Source organism: Aricia agestis, chromosome 2, assembly GCF_905147365.1.
Source record: "Aricia agestis chromosome 2, ilAriAges1.1, whole genome shotgun sequence".
NCBI lineage: Eukaryota > Metazoa > Arthropoda > Insecta > Lepidoptera > Lycaenidae > Aricia > Aricia agestis.
The window spans coordinates 13,219,620-13,238,247 of record NC_056407.1 but is presented as its reverse complement, the minus strand read 5'-3'; the positions used below and the strand labels follow the sequence as shown (position 1 = coordinate 13,238,247).

The following is an 18,628-nucleotide window of genomic DNA, read 5'->3' as shown; positions in this document are numbered from 1 at the left end:
TTTTCTTTAATTTGTCACATTGTAAAAATAATAAGATCACAGACTGTTTTAAACTTTCGAGGCACTAACGTAAACATTTTATAATCATTTCATGCGTCATTTCAATAGACAAAGGACTGTTGCACACACAACTCTACAACTGAGCCTGAGACGGTACCTTGCGCCGCGCGCCCCCTACGCCGAAATACCGCGTTCGTGCCTTCCGCCAGCTCTCCTATCGCGATGTGTTAATATTATTTACAGCTCGGCGTGCCGTAATTACATTTTCCGCGACCGGCTTTTCGAATCACATCAAATCGTTTAATGCGTCCGAACATTAAGCGAAGTTTGCCGTTGAGCTAATATCTTGATTTAAAGATGTAACAGTAAACTGGGCGCACGTAGCTCATCTCGTTCACAACTAAGTTGAAGCTGTTTCATGTTAAACTACCATTAACTTTGAAAAATGGTTAGTGGTTCCTTTTAATGAGATTGGCAACATCAATTCTACTATAATCTATACGTGGGAGAGCCATGTTTCGGCACGAATGGGCCGGCTCGACCGAGGAAATACCACGTTCTGTCAGAAAACCGGCGTGAAACAGCGCTTGCGCTGTGTTTCGCCGAGTGAGTGAGTTTACCGGAGGCCCAATCCCCTACCCTATTCCCTTCCTTACCCTCCCCTATTTCCTTCCCTTCCCTACTCTCCCCTATTACCCTATTCCCTCTTAAAAGGCCGACAACGCACCTGCAGCCCTTCTGATGCTGCGAGTGTCCATGGGTGACGGAAGTTGCTTTCCATCAGGTGACCCGTTTGCTCGTTTGCCCCCTTACTTCATAAAAAAGCTACTTCTATTAACTCCTAATCACTGCTACTATAGCTCTCAAAAACAAACTTTGCTTCAATTAGCCTGAAAAATTTGCAGGAAAGCCCTCTGCAAATTTTTCTTGCTCAAAATAATGCTTAAACTCAATCTTCGCTTGAGAAAGCGGTACTTCTGATTGTTGAAGTGATAGAAAACAAGCATTATATCCATTGCAAAATTGTTTAGTGTACGAAGCTACAGGTGCAGCCCTTTGCATGTACTTGTTCATAATGAGTACTTTATGTATTATGTGTATTGTACAATTAATTTTCTTTCCTGGTAGTTCCTAAGCTATCATCGTGTTCAGAAATTATTTAAACACAATCTTAATTAAAATCAAGAAAACAATCAACAGATGTGTCCGTACAAATACAAAAGCAGATTCTTTAGCAGAAAATTATGATTACTTTGTAACTAGTACTTTGCCCATTGTAGATAAGCAGTTTTTATGGTCATAAAATTATTAAAATATTAATAAATAATATCTTTTATAAAGCATCATACATATTATGTTAAGGTGCTTGTTTTAACTAAATATCGCCACAACATAATATTTCTTTCTCAAACGTCCTGGGAAATGTGCCCAGCATGCACAAAAAACACATAATTTTATTCTTTTACAGTTTACGCTGTAAATACTATATGAGAAAAATCATTTTCTCACCTCCGGGCGGAAAACGTCAACTTTCTTCCCGCTGTCCTTACCGATGTCAGCCGATGTTGCCGTTTTCCGCCTCCGTCGATGAGAAAAATAGTATACGCACCATGGGCAGTAAATAAGAAAGCCTCAGATCACATGTTTACATTACATATTGTGATCTGAGTGATTTCTTATTTTCCTGCCCTAGGTGCGTAATATACTATATTTGAGCATAAAAAAAATCCTACAAATTTTTAAGACAAATTCAAACAAAACTTTGTTCTAGAAAGTTATAGTAGCAATAATTAATAGCTTATAGTAGTAGCTAATAGTGGAATCGATGTTGCCAATCACATTTCATAGATTTTTATTGCTTGACTGTTTAAAATTCCATAGAGTAATCTATTACATGTAATTCAGTGACAGCACTAGTTCAATCTAGGTGGCACATAGCGAATCATCATCGCATCTCCGCCGGCGACCACAATACATGACACCGCAGCACCGGGCATTACTCATCGCTAGTATTGTACGGTCAGCAACAGCTGTAAGATTAAAGATTAAGCCCTTAACGGTAAAGGCGGGGCCCACACTGAATCCTAGAAAGTAAGGCGGGCCATTCATACGGCGACTTATCGCCAGATCCCGTGAATACAAACGTAATGAATACCCAACTTTGCAATGCGCTTTACAATTTATTTTCTTTTGTTGTTCTTATAAATGAGTAGCTCGTTTGTTTTGGAGCGTATTTTCCTTGTGTTTCGTAGTATTTAAGGTATTAAATCTAAGCTAAACATAATTAGTAGGAATGAAATAAAAATTCGTTAAAGCGAAAGACATTTCGTCCAAGTATCTACATTAAGAGCTCACCTGACTCTAAAAATCAAACATCGTCCTTCTCTCTTCACACTCACGCCCGTCTTTCATATGCCAGGTGAAAAAGGACGGCGCGGAATCATCGCCGAGTTAGTTTTACTTGAATAAAAGACGAACTATAATGATTATGAAAAAAGTGTTTTGAGCAAATTTAGGTTTTATCAATACCTTTTTAGATATTAAAAAATATTAAAGAAAAGACAGCAAACTTCGAAGATCCAAGCAAAAATGTGTCTAAAACAAGGTTTTTTGTAAAAAAGAAACTATCGAGCATTTTTTGAGTAATCGTGTTTTCGTCTTGAGCATTTAATCTTTATGAACTGAAGTTACTTGTGTCAAAAAATCAGTTTTCTAGACCTTACAGATTTTGAGATCTAGGTTAAAGTATGTAGTCAAGTTAGGGTCATATGGGCTCTTAACAGAAACTCAGAAACCAAATTTAAAGACTTATTATTGATGTATTTTTGAGCAAAAATTTTTTATCTTTTATATACGTATTTAACGTTTACAGTATCTTTTAGCATTAGCTGCAACGTTTACGCGTAATTATTACGACTATAACATTTTTAAATACGATAAATCGCCTGACTATAAAAGGAGCGTGAATGGGGAGTCATTGCAACACGCGCGGGCATCCAGTTGAATTGTAGTCGCCTGTCTACAACCAACCAACTACAACTAGTAACTAGGAAATTTTATTAATGTCCTTTGAATTACCGTCCTTTATTTATGGGCACGGTCCCGAGATTACGGAAATAACCATTTATATAACCGCGATCCTGTCATCGGCTGAAAGCTAATCTCGCATAATACAAAAATATCATTCCAGTTCCACTTATTTTTAGTCGCAGCTACATAAAAGTCAGTGTTAAGCCATATAATGCCAGTAAATACGTAAGTGAAGTGGACATTAAAAGCCTATCGGAATGAAATAATCAGGCAGGATAAAATGTTATGTTTTCTTGTTTTAAATTACTTTTATATTGATAATTTTATACTAGTATTTAGCTAGTATTGAGCTAGATATACTAGAATATCATTTATTATAATAATAGTATCCAGCTGGGAAACCGTGGCTGTAAAATAAGAAGAGATATCGAAGAATAAACGTAACATGTATTAGTGAAAAAAAAAAAACTTTAACTAACAAAAAGAAGTCTAGAATCATGCCTTCTGTATATGCTTTATTAACTGTCAATAACTGGTAAGTCGCAACTCTCAATAATAAGTAATTGTATACTACAGTCTACAGTTATAAGACGTATAAGCAATAGGGCTGTAATCATAGAGGTCCTACAGGTTATGCCTTCGGTAATTACTAGAGTTTATGCGGTTGCCACTTAGCACATAAGCCGCATTCGGACTCCAAGGTTCCACATCTAAGAGAGAATTTCATACAAAAGTCAGAACGCCTAATCTTTAGCTCATAACACGGCTCATGCATCAATCGATCTGACATCACAGCATTAAACATAATTCAATTGCTTCGGTTCAATTTAGGCGAAATTAGCCTCTACCCCGTCGTGATAAGCGCTAGGTGCGTGTGAACAAATTAGTCATCGGTTGGTGAGATTGACGGGGGGACCGTTAGCCGGGGTCAGATTGGGTAACGTTTACATCAGAGCGGTATGACACCCCCGCTGGCTCGTATTAAATCCCCGTGTGATTGTGTCGAAATGGTTCCATACGATAAGCGATTGTCTACTTATGGGCAGATCAAGACTAAAGGTTACGTTTTCAGCTAGGTAACGTTATGGTGGGACTGGCACTTCTACGAGTAGATTTCGTTTTGAACTTAAATATAAAACAAATCCTTTTGAGCATTTTATGAGAGAATTTGCACGACTAACGAATAGGTACAATACCATTAAAAATAGATTTAATACTTATGAAATAGAATGTTAAAATGTTGTATTTCCAACCTAAAATAGTGAGACACAAAACTGATTTCGATATTTAAATTGCAATAATAACATACAAGGCGTAAAAACTGATTCGATCAAGACGAATATTGAAATTCTCTCATTGATGTAGTTTTTATTTTATTTTCAATCACGCTCGGATTAAATCGGAACTTTGTTACAAACAGTAGGAGACTTTATAGCGGAGCGATAAGGTCGAAATTAACGTTCAAGTGAGGGGAATTTGTCGATATGTTTTGTCGATAACAATCTGCGATGATCGAAAAGTATATTGAATAGTCTTGAATTGTTTGTTGAGTAATATACAAATGGTTTCGTATTGACACCGCGGGGCGGCTCGTAATTCGTGTTACTGGATTGGAAAAATTAGCGATGTTACTGACGAGAGTCAGGAATAAGTCAGGATGCGTTATATCGTGCGTACACGTCTTTCATCTCAGCCTTCTTTTATTTTCGCTCATGGTGATGGCTCTTGAGTTGTTTATTCTTCTTTTTTGCATACAATTTAATATTTGTTTACACTTGAGTCGTTTGGAAACTATGATAGATACCTTCTTTATAAGTATACTTAGTTATAAGTATATAAATCTACAATATGCTCATGAAATTTCACTTTTTACAATTTTCTCAAGCTCTTGTTTTTCGTTCGATCGAACAGAAAAAATCTCTATCTCGCAAGTTTTATCTTTCGCTTGAACTTAATTTTGTGAACTTTGATCTTATCCATCGCTATTAAAAACAATTTTAGCTCCCCACTAAGATACAGTTACAATGATATTATAGAAATGACAATAACAGTCTAATGTTGTTGAAAGCGAATAATCACAATGGAGCTATTACTCAACGTTACAAGCTTAAAAATACATACATTATCTACGGCGTTGGAGGAGGTCGATTTATTATATTCATTTGTGTTTAACTGTTTAATATTTATATAGTATTTTAAAATTAAGCTTGCAATAATCGAAGTAGCTTAATAGCATTTATTTTTAAATCATTTAAAAAGAGGTAAATTTTACTAAAAATGATGACCCGGAAAATGACAATCATATAAAGTACATAATAATCAAGAAAAAAATATCCCAAGAAATGTTGAGTCTTAAAACAAAATTGTTCAAAGTCAAACGTTAAGAAGACGGCTAAACTAAAAATAATGACCGGGCTTATGCGTTGTAATATATTAATAATAGTTTTATACGGATCCAAAATGATCCATAATCATATGGGATAGAAAATTGTTTTTAAAATTATGCTGACGAAAAAAATAATATCCGTTCAAATGATGATATTCTGATGAAACAAAAAATCTGTTATAAGGAATTCGTCGTAAGAGAGAGCGAGACGGCGGTGATGCGAATATCTTTGATTAGGGTACGAGTCAATTATCCTGAATATGGTGGCACTAAAACATCTGAGTTTTATTTGCATTTCAGCAATAAAATTAAAGTTTTAATGGTTTTTTATTATAGTCTGATCCTTTTTTATTCTTGTAAGACAAAGGAAATTGCACATACAATAGCCTCTGTGATTTTCTCTCCCTTAAATTAATTACTAAATATAAGGCTTTAAAAGTATAAAATCTAAACAAAACTGTAGTGTTTTATATTAAAAAGTGAAGTCACTATAGTGGTTTGACTTGATATACCGCATAGAAACCGAGCAATTAATCAAAGTAGTAAGGCAGTTGGAATTTTTATAGGTAGTTAACCTTTGCGCCGGTTCGGCTGTGGGTCTCGGATGCTGTACCAATCACTCTTAGCCGTGAATCACTGCCACATTTTGACTAAAAAGGAGATCGTTACCTGGAGGTTTGTATAGTTCTTAAACATAAAGGCAAAAGCTAGCTAAATAACAAATAAGATCACGCCCGTATCTTTGTTGCGCAAATATTCGTCTATTTCACGGGAACCGCATATTTTTCCGGGATAAAATGTATCCTATGTCCCTTCCCGGGACTGAATGTATCTCCATACCAAATTTCGGAAAAATCGCTTCAGTGGTTTAGGCATGAAGAGGCAACAGAGAGACAGACAGACACACTTTCGCATTTATAATATTAGTTTGGATTAGATACATCTTCTTGAATACAACAATTATTACCCTTTTGTACCCATCAAAATCAGTTTAGTGATTTTAGCGTAAATAACATTCAACATACAGACAGATATATTCTGTATTGCAATTTATAATATTATCAGTATAGATTTATAGAATATTTCCTCATTTAAATTGAAAAATACTTGTTAAAAACGCGAATCACTGACAACAAGAAGCTAATTATGAATTGGCCTGGATATTCTTCAAAATAACCATTTATGAAGTCGATACGCGAACCAAAATCTCACTTGACGACTTTATATTTTAACAGCCTCTCATGGCTTGTAAATTGATTAACAAAAGTTGCCCTTTGCGAGGGTCAAGTCCGAATTTGGTAACTGTAAGATTAATTATTTTGATCCAAGCCTGGCACTTTTGACGAGACGTTGTAGGTTCGTGTTTGGCAAATAAATTTTATCGATATGGATAATATACATTTTTTTAAAGTTTTATTTTATTGTCTTATATTCAACGAGCTTTTGCCCGCGGCTTCGCTCGCGTTAAGAAGCATTATTATATACAAACTTTCATCCCCTATTTTAGCCCCTTGGAGGTGGAATTGATCAAAATCCTTTCTTAGCGGATGCCTACGTCATAATATCTACCTGTATGCTAAATTTCAGCCCGATCGGTCCGGTGGTTTGGGCTGTGCATTGATAGATCACCATGTCAGTCAGTCAGTCAGTCACCTTTGAGTTTTACATAATATATAGATTAACCCTCAAGTTTGTCGTGCATGCAGGAACCGTACATTTTTCGGTGATGGAAACTGTACGTTTTCCATAACGTATTTTGCTGGTGTGATTGTTAAATTTCCGTGACAAGGAGCCAAATGTCTATAACATGGAGTATTTTATAGGCAGTTCAAAAAGTAATTAATGTATTTGCGTACCTGTAACATACTTTTTGCACAAGTACTTTACTCATATCTGTACTTGATTGCATTTTAGCGGGCGAACAACAAAACTACGACACTTTAGCTTATCTTCATTAATGATCGACGTTTTACAATATGGCTTGCTGTTACTTGATGTATTTCTACTTGACAGCTATATTTTGCAATTAAAATTATCTCGGAAATTGACTTATGGTATATTGGTAATATTGGTACAGAAAAAAATATAACTACCTAAATATACTGTAAAACTAAGTAGTCGAATCTTCTGTTCTGCACATAATATGAAATTGGTAAATTCCTATTACAAACGTAACAGCTGCATGAGCGATATCAACTAAACATGTCATGGTAAAAAAATAAGATTTTTTATAGATTTTAAAATACATAGTATCGATATCGATAAGGCACCGGTGATAAATGAACATCCTAAATTCGCGTGTCAAGGAGTAACCGGCCGTCTGTTACGCTCACATTTTAATATCCACGTCGACGAAAGGCAGGAGGCCTATTTAGCCCATCACCGAGGGCAATTTTTGGAAGTACCTTTTAATCAATTCTTTGTTTTCAGATTGATTTTTATTTGGATTAAAATCTCAAGTGATTACATTTTTTTCCGTAACAAATTGTGGAACAGTAATTTTATTTTTCTCTACTAAATTTAAATTCTATCTAATATTTAAAATTCTCGTCTATTTGTGCGCGAACTCCTCCAAGACGGTTCAACTCGATTATAATGAAATTTTAGGCCTGAGAATAGGTTTTTATCTACTTTTTATAATATTAATACTAGAAATAATTTACATGACAAAATAACGTTTGCCGGGTCAGCTAGTACTCTATAAATAAGCTTTATTTTTTCTCGAGTGCTTTAGACTTGTCTCAGTTTTTCGACTTGTAAAAAGATAATTGATCTGAGTAATGAACGTTCACTAATTATTATTGCAAAGGCCTATGCTATTTGAGGAGGTGTTTATTTTTTAATGTCTTCATTAATATGTATAAATTAGCCATTTTAAAGGCTGCGCCGTTCGAGTTTTTCCGTACTTACCTAAACATTACGTTACAACTATTTATATTATTTCGTATTAAGCTCTAAACATATTTTAATTATGAAGAGCGCTTATATTTCGCGTGTAAATGAAGAAAAAAAAAGAAAAAAAATGTTCACGTTACCTTTTGAAACTAGTACCTAAATATGAAGGTAAAAATGCTCTACAATATGTTTTCTCCTATAACTAATGCAACAAGCGCCTTTGTGTTGTCGAGTTCGATGCTTTGATTAGCGGGGCTAAAATAGTCGCTTTGGAGAATCATATTGTGAATTATAATATGATTCACTTTTTCTAAACCGCAAAATGCAAGTCTGCTTGCAATTCATGTCTAGTAATTCTTACTAATTTGACATTTGTCAGTTTGACAGTTTTGACAATTCATTTGCTAAATTGATAGAGAGGAATTGCTAAATGTGACCATTTTAGCCCCGCTGTGTGCTCTGAAGTGGTACAATATAGAATTCATTTTTCACGAAGTGAACACGTACGTCAGTCCAATTCACCTTGCTAATTACACAGGCATGTTAACAAGAATTAATCGTTTTACAAATTGCCGTAACTACATAATAAAATCAAGAAATGAATAATGATATCCACCAGTTATTTGTTAATTTAATCTGATTTGCCATTTATGTGAAGAGCGATGAAATTGTTTGTTTTTCTTATAGACTCGGTCTACTTGTTGAGATGTACCAAAATGTTCTATTATTTTGTGTTTCGGGATTATTTATTAAGTACACACACATACACACAAACACAGTTTTTCACACTCGATTTATTTCCCTCTTCACTCATCTAAATTTAACTGAAATAATAATAGTTAAATAATTATACTTACAAACATTTACGTATTGCTATATTAACATAAATCAAAACTAGGAAGTATTTACGAAGTGAGGTAACTAGATCTGCAGGCATCCAGGTAGTTCAAATAAGTGACAGTCTAATTTGAATCCACTTTGAATATTATATAAGATGTTGAAATAAATTAAGTAACTTTTCAATGGAGTTACAGGTAGGTGTAGAAACAATATATCTGAATAAATCATTCATTCATTGATGATTTCTTTTTCGGGAATGGCAAAGGCACGAAAGGATATGCGATTACTTTAAAATGTTTTCTTTTAAATTATTATCTAGTACTTAGACTGAAATCTCAAGTGTGTTTCGGTTGCCGGAACAAAAATCACGGGCGAGATATCCAGCGGGCTATCTCGAACGCGAATACACTAATCTCGCGGGCGCAATAAAACTCGATTCTACATAGATTCGTATCGATACGGTCCATTACTCGATAACGAGTTACCGATACGTACAACACCTGCCTTACAATACTTTATTGCTATCCTCGCCTTAATAGTTGGATACGGAGTGAGGAATTAATGGTAGCGTCTTACGGAATATCGTATTATCTTTATAATTATGTGGATGGTACGAGTATCGAGAGTTATGGACCGGTGCAGGGTCATGTTGTTCACAGGGTTGTTTTACGAATTACAAATCTTGTGCTTTATTAACTACGGGCTTTTGCCCGCGGCTTCGCTCGCGTTAAGAAGTATTATTATACACGAACTTTCATCCCGTATTTTAACCCCTTGGAGGTGGAATTGATCAAAATCCTTTCTTAGCGGATGCCTACGTCATAATATCTACCTGCATGCCAAATTTCAGCCCGATCGGTCCAGTGGTTTGGGCTGTGCGTTGATAGATCACCATGTCAGTCAGTCACCTTTGAGTTTTATATATAAAGTAAGATTAAGTATCCTTTTTTACTAGGTAAACTAAATATGGACGTCGGTAGTGATGGTCTCCTCGTATTCTATAAAGTTTATGATTATAAGAAAACTTTTTAAATTAAATCAAAATCTGTAGTTAAAAACTAGACTTGGAGTCTAGTTTTTAACTTCATTTTTAGTTATTCTGAAGACAACTTACCAGCCTAAATTATAGGGATCAATCCAACACTCAATCAATCCGACACACTAAAACGTACTAAGATCGTTTTTGGGGTTACTGATTTGAAATGTCCAATATCGACACGCCTCTTGCCAGTGAAGTTTCTATCACTGCGTGGAACCTCATATTTCTATTGTTACAGTAAGAACTGAGAACCTTAAACACCAGTAAAACATAAAATTTTCGTGACTGCTTGGTCGGCTGCACAGGGTGCGAGGGTGTAAGACAAGTAAACGCATATTTCGTTCCGCAGTCCGCTTAACAAATTCACACACAGCTAAGTAACCAATTCGTGTAGAACATTAATCGCACTATCGAGTTTCTGGGTTAATAAATCGCTTAAGCAAGTAAACAAACTGTGGAGTTACCGACCATAATTTTACAACACTTTAAGACGCTGATAAACATATACCACTTTCGACTTAAGATCTTTTTGATACTGAAATGAAAAGAGAATAGGTACTATTTGTTTGTATGTTGATCTAGGCTGATGAAATTCCTTATATATAGTGTGAAATTTATTTGAATATTGTATAAGGTAATTATAATATTCAATAGAAATACCTAAACTGTTCCAATTGTAGAGTGACCACATTTGCGCCGTCGAGAATTGCCGAAATTATTCCTGTATAATAAATTCAAAATGGCTTCCCAGTTGAATCAATACATAATATTGACTCCTACAATAAACCAATTATTGAGAGCTACGCACGCTGAGCTGAGCAATAAATCTCAGAATGTAGGGCAGGCAGGTGATTGCGATACAAACACTGTTTCTATACATGAGGAAACTGTGAAAATATTTCATACTTCTGTCAACGACCACAGACTTCATAAATAATTCAACTTACTAGATTTATTAAGTACTATTTTTCTTTGCTATTACCTTGCAACTATTATTTGGTACTACGTTTTTTTTTAATGAAGGGGGCAAACGAGCAAACGGGTCACCTGATAGAAAGCAACTTCTTCAACAGCCCATGGACACTCGCAGCATCAGAAGAGCCGCAGATGCGTTGCCGGCCTTTTAAGAGGTAATAGGGGAGGGTAGGGGTGAGAAGGGAAGGGAATAGGGTAGGCAAGGGAATAGGGTAGGGGATTGGGCCTCCGGTAAACTCACTCACTCGGCGAAACACAGCGCAAGCGCTGTTTCACGCCGGTTTTCTGTGAGAACGTGGTATTTCTCCGGTCGAGCCGGCCCAAATGTGCCAAAGCATGGCTCTCCCACGTAAGCTTTAAGTATAGCTACTAAAAAGATCTTCTAGTATTATTAAAATGAAATCTTTTCAGAGCAAGGTCGGTAATTTTTTTTTTCATTATTGTCTACACAAAAACTAAATAATAATAACGGAGTAAATCTCAAATGAATGGAACGATAAGTAAAACAGATTGCAAATAAATAGCCGTGAGATTGCATGTTTATTTTTATGCTTATTTATCGCAGCTGAAAATGTAACAACAAGTTAATAGAATAGACGTTATAAAAAACTTTACTGATATAAAACTAAATAAAATTCTAGAGATATTTCAAAGTTAGTAGCTTAGTAGCTTCAGTTTTAGTCGCAAAATCCATTCTGTTCTACAGCAAAAAACTTTGTTGCTTATAATGCTTCATTTTACAATATAATTAAGAATTTTGGATATTTAACCCACACATTCCCTAAATCAATTGAGTGTTAAAACATTTAAAATGTAAGGTATGGATGGAAAGGGAACGGAATAAGGGAGGATAGGGAAGGGAATAGGGTAGGGGATTGGGCCTCCGGTAAACTCACTCACTCGGCGAAACACAGCGCAAGCGCTGTTTCACGCCGGTTTTCTGTGAGGACGTGGTATTTCTTCGGTCGAGCCGGCCCATTCATGCCGAAGCATGGCTTGGTTTAAAGCGTCCTATTGCTGTTAAATGTTTAACACATACGTCGAATTATACAAGAAAAGAGAATTTAACCCATCTCTATAATATACGAATGTCAGCTACACATAAATCGATCTATTGGTAAATCAATGTCTGAAGCTAGAAAGCTCTATCCGAGTAATATCGCATAGCATTAAACCAGAAAATGAGTTTAAGCGTTAACGTTTGAACGGACAAGAGTCTGAGCATGAGCAGTTTATTGCGTATAGATAGGAACGGATTCGTGGAACGATTTCCCGTTTTATGAATTGTGTGAAAACGTTAAGCATCGACTTAACGGTCACTTGACTTTGTTTAAGTTGCAAATCTTGCATTTCATTAGTTACATAATAGTAGCAAAAAGCTCTTGCATTCCTATCATATTATTGCCTTACTTAGAGTTTCATTGTTTCATTGAATGGACTCTCTTTAATGAGCTTTCGAATATCAATTTGTTTTTTATTATTATTACTACGTTGCGTTGTAATGGCATCCGTTGTAGACATTTAAGACTGCGAATATAGATTTATCATTGACATTAAAATATGAGGAAACGTTTAAAAATAATTAAACTCGTCGCAATTTCATTTTCACGCGGTAAATTATGATAAATATCTCGCAGGTGCGAATGGCCATTTAAAATAACCAGACGGGGTAATTTTCACCATATCACTGGCCTATAAAACCTTTATCAATCAATTCGGTCCAGTTCTGGCGTCCGGTTCGGTCGCAATCTGACATATTTATCAGGTGCTGATTGATTCATTCGAAATTCACTGATAAGTAGGAGCAGCGATTTCTAAGCCCCGCGAAAGCTAAGCTCTTGTACGTTTGTTCGTGACAGAAAATAATTAAGAAACGATTAAAACAATCCCAAGGCCGAATGATTTATAAGCCGCTTTCAACAGCTACGACTTTTGAGCTGTAGAATCGGCTAGACGCGCCTTGTGCAAATAATTAAATAATTTTCTTTTGTAATGATAAAAACTATAATAATAATTATCTCATATTTTACAGTTAAAGCCAGCCATCAATACTCAGTAAAACATCATAATAGTACTAGGTACTATGGGTTGTGACTTGTGAGTAGTTGTGAGTAAAATCAAATCTAAGATTTCAGTAAAACATAATTACATCATAATAGTACTGGGTACTATGGGTTGTGACTTGTGAGTAAAATCAAATCTAAGATTTAGCAAGCAAAGTTCCAAAAGGATATGGAAATGAATATTATCGTGGTCACGAAACTACTAATGAGTGGTTAACGGGCCAAATTACTTAATCACATTGCGACGTAATTTACAATCAATTAAATGTATTGGACGTCAGTTTTTGCAACGATTCGAGATTTGCGTCGATATTTTATTCATTTGCAGGTATCTATTGGATAAATTGTGCCTTATTAGAGCAACATTTCACAAACTAGATACTAATGTTATCCAATGCCAGTATAATGTAACCTGATTTGAATTAGATTATGTTTAACGCGGTAATTTGTATATTATCATGTTTAATTGTAAAAAATACTATAAACAAAAAATTTATAACCACCAAAGTTTTTGGAATATTTGTAACACATCTAAAGTGGATAGTAGAGAAGGGAAGTGGAAGAAATAAAAAACATTATTAATAATTGTTTTGTAAGAGTAACCAGCGCTTGTTGCTCAACCTTACAAGCATAACGACTCATCAATAAGTCCTCTAGGAAATACCGTTTCTTTCCTCAATCAGTCCGCCTTCCAACCTTATACGACGCTGCTAACGATTCGCCAACAAACGTAAAGAAATAATATTAGAAAAAAGATAATAGTTTTACACGCGGTTTCCTGCTGCAGACATATCTTATCTTTTCTATCTGATCTAGATAGTATTAATGCGGCTATCGGCATTACTTAGCCATCAACATAACTGCGGACTCAAACGGAGACAATTATTTAACTGTGATGATTTCAGTAGTTATCAAAATATGATTTCACATAAATTCATAAATAACTAATTTACTTGTTTCTAATTAACATACATTATTACGTCTAAAATAGTGGTTTTGATTTTGAAAACTTTAATTTAGTACCTTTTTCAAAACGTAGAGATTGCATCAGCTACGTGCGTTGAGAAATACTTTTGATGTTCAATTGGCTAACTTTCGCTTTTAGTGTTTATGTAATCGCTTTTAGTGTCTAGTAGTAATTACTTGTAAAATAACATAAATATTACAAACCAGGAACCGCCGTGTTAGCGAGCGAAGTCACACGAATCAACTAGTATAATTAGGATAGACATTAATTCCGAATCACTTTCGTTGGGCACGTTGCATGTGCAATGATGCTAATTAACATGCTATAACGAGCCGGGCTGAGTGGGATGATGATTTTATCTCAAAATAATGACATAATGGCATAGACTAGCTACGGCAGACATGACAAGTACGTAATTGCCAATTCTGCATGCGAGATGCATAAAGTAACACGATATAAATGCATAATATGAAAATCAAACTCTGCCGGTAATGTTATGTTGAAAACTTGTTGCGGGTATATTAGATCATGCGCAGAACTTTTTTTCACTATTAGTACTTTAACGTTGCTAGTGACGGCCGCCACAGTACCTACCGATATACTGTCCCATGTTAAGGTTAGGATCGTTACTTTTAGGACGTAACGCTACGATTAGGACTAATACGTTATTAATATCTCGTTAAAATTTTGTACTTTAAGGACGCTATCACATTTTTTCACAAATATCAGCGATGTTCAGGTACCATTTTAAAGAATTAGGAGTCACAATGCGAGGATATTTTGGTTTCAAATGAAAGATAATATACTCATCTTCACGTCTACACCATAAAATTTTTATAGCCGCATATAAAATTTTCACATAAATACGTTTTAACCATCACAATAATCGCAAAGGATTAATTTATATAAAAACTAGCTGTTGCCCGCAACTTCGTCCGCGTTAGCATAGTAGATCACATCCCAAGTATTATTTATTATACAAAAATATTCAATTTTTCAAATCGGACCAGCTGGCCGATTGTGTATCGTACATTTGTGAGTTAATAACTGAGTTAGTAACGAAACGGAGGAGTGAGTAACGGAAAGTGCCACTTTTTGTATTCACTTGCATACAAAAGTGAGACTTTCCGTTGCTCACTCCTCCGTTTCGTTACTAACTCAGTGATTAACTCACAAATGTACGATACAGAATCAGCCAGCTGTAGTTCCTGAGATTAGCGCGTTCAAATAAGCCCTTTCATACAATTTCCCCCGTTTTTTCCACATTTTCCTCTATTTCTTCGCTCTTATTAGTCTTAGCGTGATAAAATGTAGCCTATAGCCTTCCTCAAGCAATAGGCTATCCAACAGTAAAATAATTTTTCAAATCGGACCAGGGGGGTGAGCCAAAATCTTTTCGTTTTCGCTTCGTTATAGAATCGCCGATGAAAATGTATGGAATTGACATAAGCGTTCGTTAATATGACGCTGACGTTTGACTCGTCTTATGTCAATTCCATACATTTTGATCGGCGATTCTACAACGAAGCGAAAATGAAAAAGTTTCGGCTAAATGGCCAGTAGTTCCTGAGATTAGCGCGTTCAAACAAACAAACAAACAAACTCTGCAGAATTATAATATTAGTATAGATAAATAACATTTCCATTTTTAAGAAAAATCAGAAACGCTCTCAAATTTCTTCATACATTTTCGCCTTAATATAAAGAACGCGGCGAGCGTCGTAACCGCCACTGTACAAGGTGCGCAGATATTTAATGTTATTTTAATCTACTTTTTTGTAATAATTTTAGCGATAGCGTCTTTAAGGTAATGACATTAAATGATATTATATTTATTAGGTACACTTGTTAGTAATTTATATTTAAGTTACTTATCTTAGTTATCAATAGTCCAAAAAACAAGTTTTGATATTATGTTGATTGATAAAGTCCTCTAGATCAAAACAATGTTATCTTGTTTTGTTATCTATCTAAAATATACGTCTACAGCATTCGTTTCATCGATTCCTAAAGAATAATGTGATAATTACTCTCCATTAATGAACTCACAAAAATCGGAAACATTATTTACAACCGTAACCTTTTCGATATGCGGTCCGTTAGACGTTTTACGCTATCGTCTATATTAAATTAAAGCGAATTGAGATACCGGGGAGCATAAACTCGGATGTGTATGCGTTTTAATGACCCACGTTTGATAAGGCGACCGCCTTTCGTGAAATAGCTAGATAGCATCTAAACTGGCGTAGTTATTTGTGAATGGCCAGCCGATCGTTCGCACGTAATGCAGGAAACCTCTAACAGCTAACTCATTAATATATAATTGACTGTACGGTTAATAACGAGATTGACATTCGCATTGCTAATATTTATTTGAGACTTCCAAGTTTGAAGTCTCAAATATATATATTTTTTTTGCTAAACAAAAGGGGGCCAATATTTGAGACTTCCAAGTTTCAAATAAATATTTAAAAAAATTGTAAAAAAATTCACGGAAGTACATAGGAAATATGCTGAATTTAAAATGAAATTATTAATCATGGCTAAGAAGACTTCATAAGTTTTTGAGTTATAGTCGATCAACCTAAAAAGATATATTCGGCGAAGACGTATAAAGGAACTTTTCGTTCATATTCCTTCAAAGGTAACTGAGACGATGTTGTTAATAGTGTGCCTAAAACACGTTATAAGTACATTCATTGACCATACAAAAATATCAAAAATTAGCGGTATTGGAACCCTGTATTGCGCGTGGCCTGACACGCACTTGGCCGGTTTTATTTTTTACTTGTTACTTGTTATGATATTATTATATAAATAACATAATTATATCATAGCATAATTTAAGTACATAATTGCTAATAGGTCTTGATCATTATGATAAATAAACCCTAAAAACCCCTACGCTACATTTTTCTTTATACTTGATTAACAAGTAAACTATCTGAACAGTTTACCTAGGCACTTAGTATAGTGTTTGTGCAATAATGCATTGATTAGCAACCAACATATGCATTAGTGGACGTCTATATGGTGCGATCTGGTATTTTTAATAGACAAGTCAGAAGGTAGTAGTCGTTAAGATGCCTCAGTTTTTTCGTGTCCGTTAGATTTATTCAACTCCTACGATAATTCAGATAGCTCGGATAGGAGGCAGATAATGACGTTCTTACGTGTTTATATCTTTTACGTGACTCGTGTTTTTAATTCGATTTGAATCATGGGTTATCCCTATGCAACTTTTAAAGATTTTAAAACTATCTACATATTGAGTAAAATTTAAAAATATTTATCTTAAGTATATAATATGAAATTCTCGTGTCACAATGTTAGTTACCGTACTCCTCCGAAACGGCATTACTGAATTTTACCAATTTTTATATGCATATTCAGTAGGTCTGAGAATCGGCTACTGGCTACTTTTTATATTTAAAGTATTAAGTACATTTGTTTAATAAACAATAGTAAATTAATACAACGAGACTGACGGCGACCATTATTGTTTGATGCGACGAGATAGCAATGGACGTTGCCATGGTGCCATACTTATTGAGACACTTAAAAAAAAACAACGTTTGCCGGGACAGCTAGTAAAATATATAAGTTTTAATATTTTGATAGTAGTAATGGCTAAGAGTGATGACATTCAACAACCCCAAGAATAGCTGTTGTAAATAACTATATAGTTCATAGAGCTGCTGTCGCTACTGATGTGTCACGGGCAACACCCACTAGAGAGACGATCAAAATATAAACTATGTTCTATAACAGAAGAATATCATATATTATCATTGTTCTTTGCCACTTGCTAGACAGAAGGTAATACTCGAAGCGGATAAGGTTGTATCTGTAATATCTAGTATGTGTATAGTAAAGTAGATAATAGATATTTCATCCATGTTTATTAATGTTCAGTTCCACAGATTTACAGGATCCTGTTAACTATAATCTCACAGTTCTCCCCATATTAAACACACGTGTAACGACCACACCTTCAATAATTTTCAATTAACTTTACAAGATACTATTAACCTTTATAAGTCGTTTTAGCGCTTAGCGATACAGTACTATATTAGCGCATTTCATAATCAGGTAAAGTTCTGCTGGCCATGAGTAAGGAAATTTTTTAGGACAACATAATATTTTAGAATAAGTAAAGCATGTAAAAAGTGGAAAAAAGAGCGTTCGCTAAGAAAAATAATATGATGCAAAAGTATCTAGAAACTAGAAATCACAAAATAACCAAATTTTACCTTTAATGCACAGAAAACTGCCTATCTTAGGTCGGTTCTACAGATTCCATATTTTTAAGATTTTGACACTTTACATTCTATTGCTTTAGTTTTAATATTATGGTGTTATCATTAGGCAGTAGTAAATAAGGATAAAAGTCAATAAGAAATGGGACAGTTTTGTACATGGGGAAATGCTTT

General features: G+C 34.8%; 1 protein-coding gene and 1 long non-coding RNA gene across 2 annotated transcripts in view; both read right to left on the bottom strand.

Moving 5' to 3' along the window:
- The window catches only part of LOC121739427 (protein dachsous), a 229,156-nt gene that overhangs the window by 55,532 nt on the left and 154,996 nt on the right, over window positions 1-18,628 (bottom strand). The gene's annotated exons all lie outside the window — the stretch shown is intronic.
- On the bottom strand, window positions 1,590-10,988 carry LOC121739431. The gene is made up of 3 exons (XR_006037446.1): window positions 10,978-10,988; window positions 7,299-7,302; window positions 1,590-1,705 (listed from the first exon to the last, which is right to left on the bottom strand). It is a non-coding gene; the product is annotated as an uncharacterized LOC121739431 (long non-coding RNA).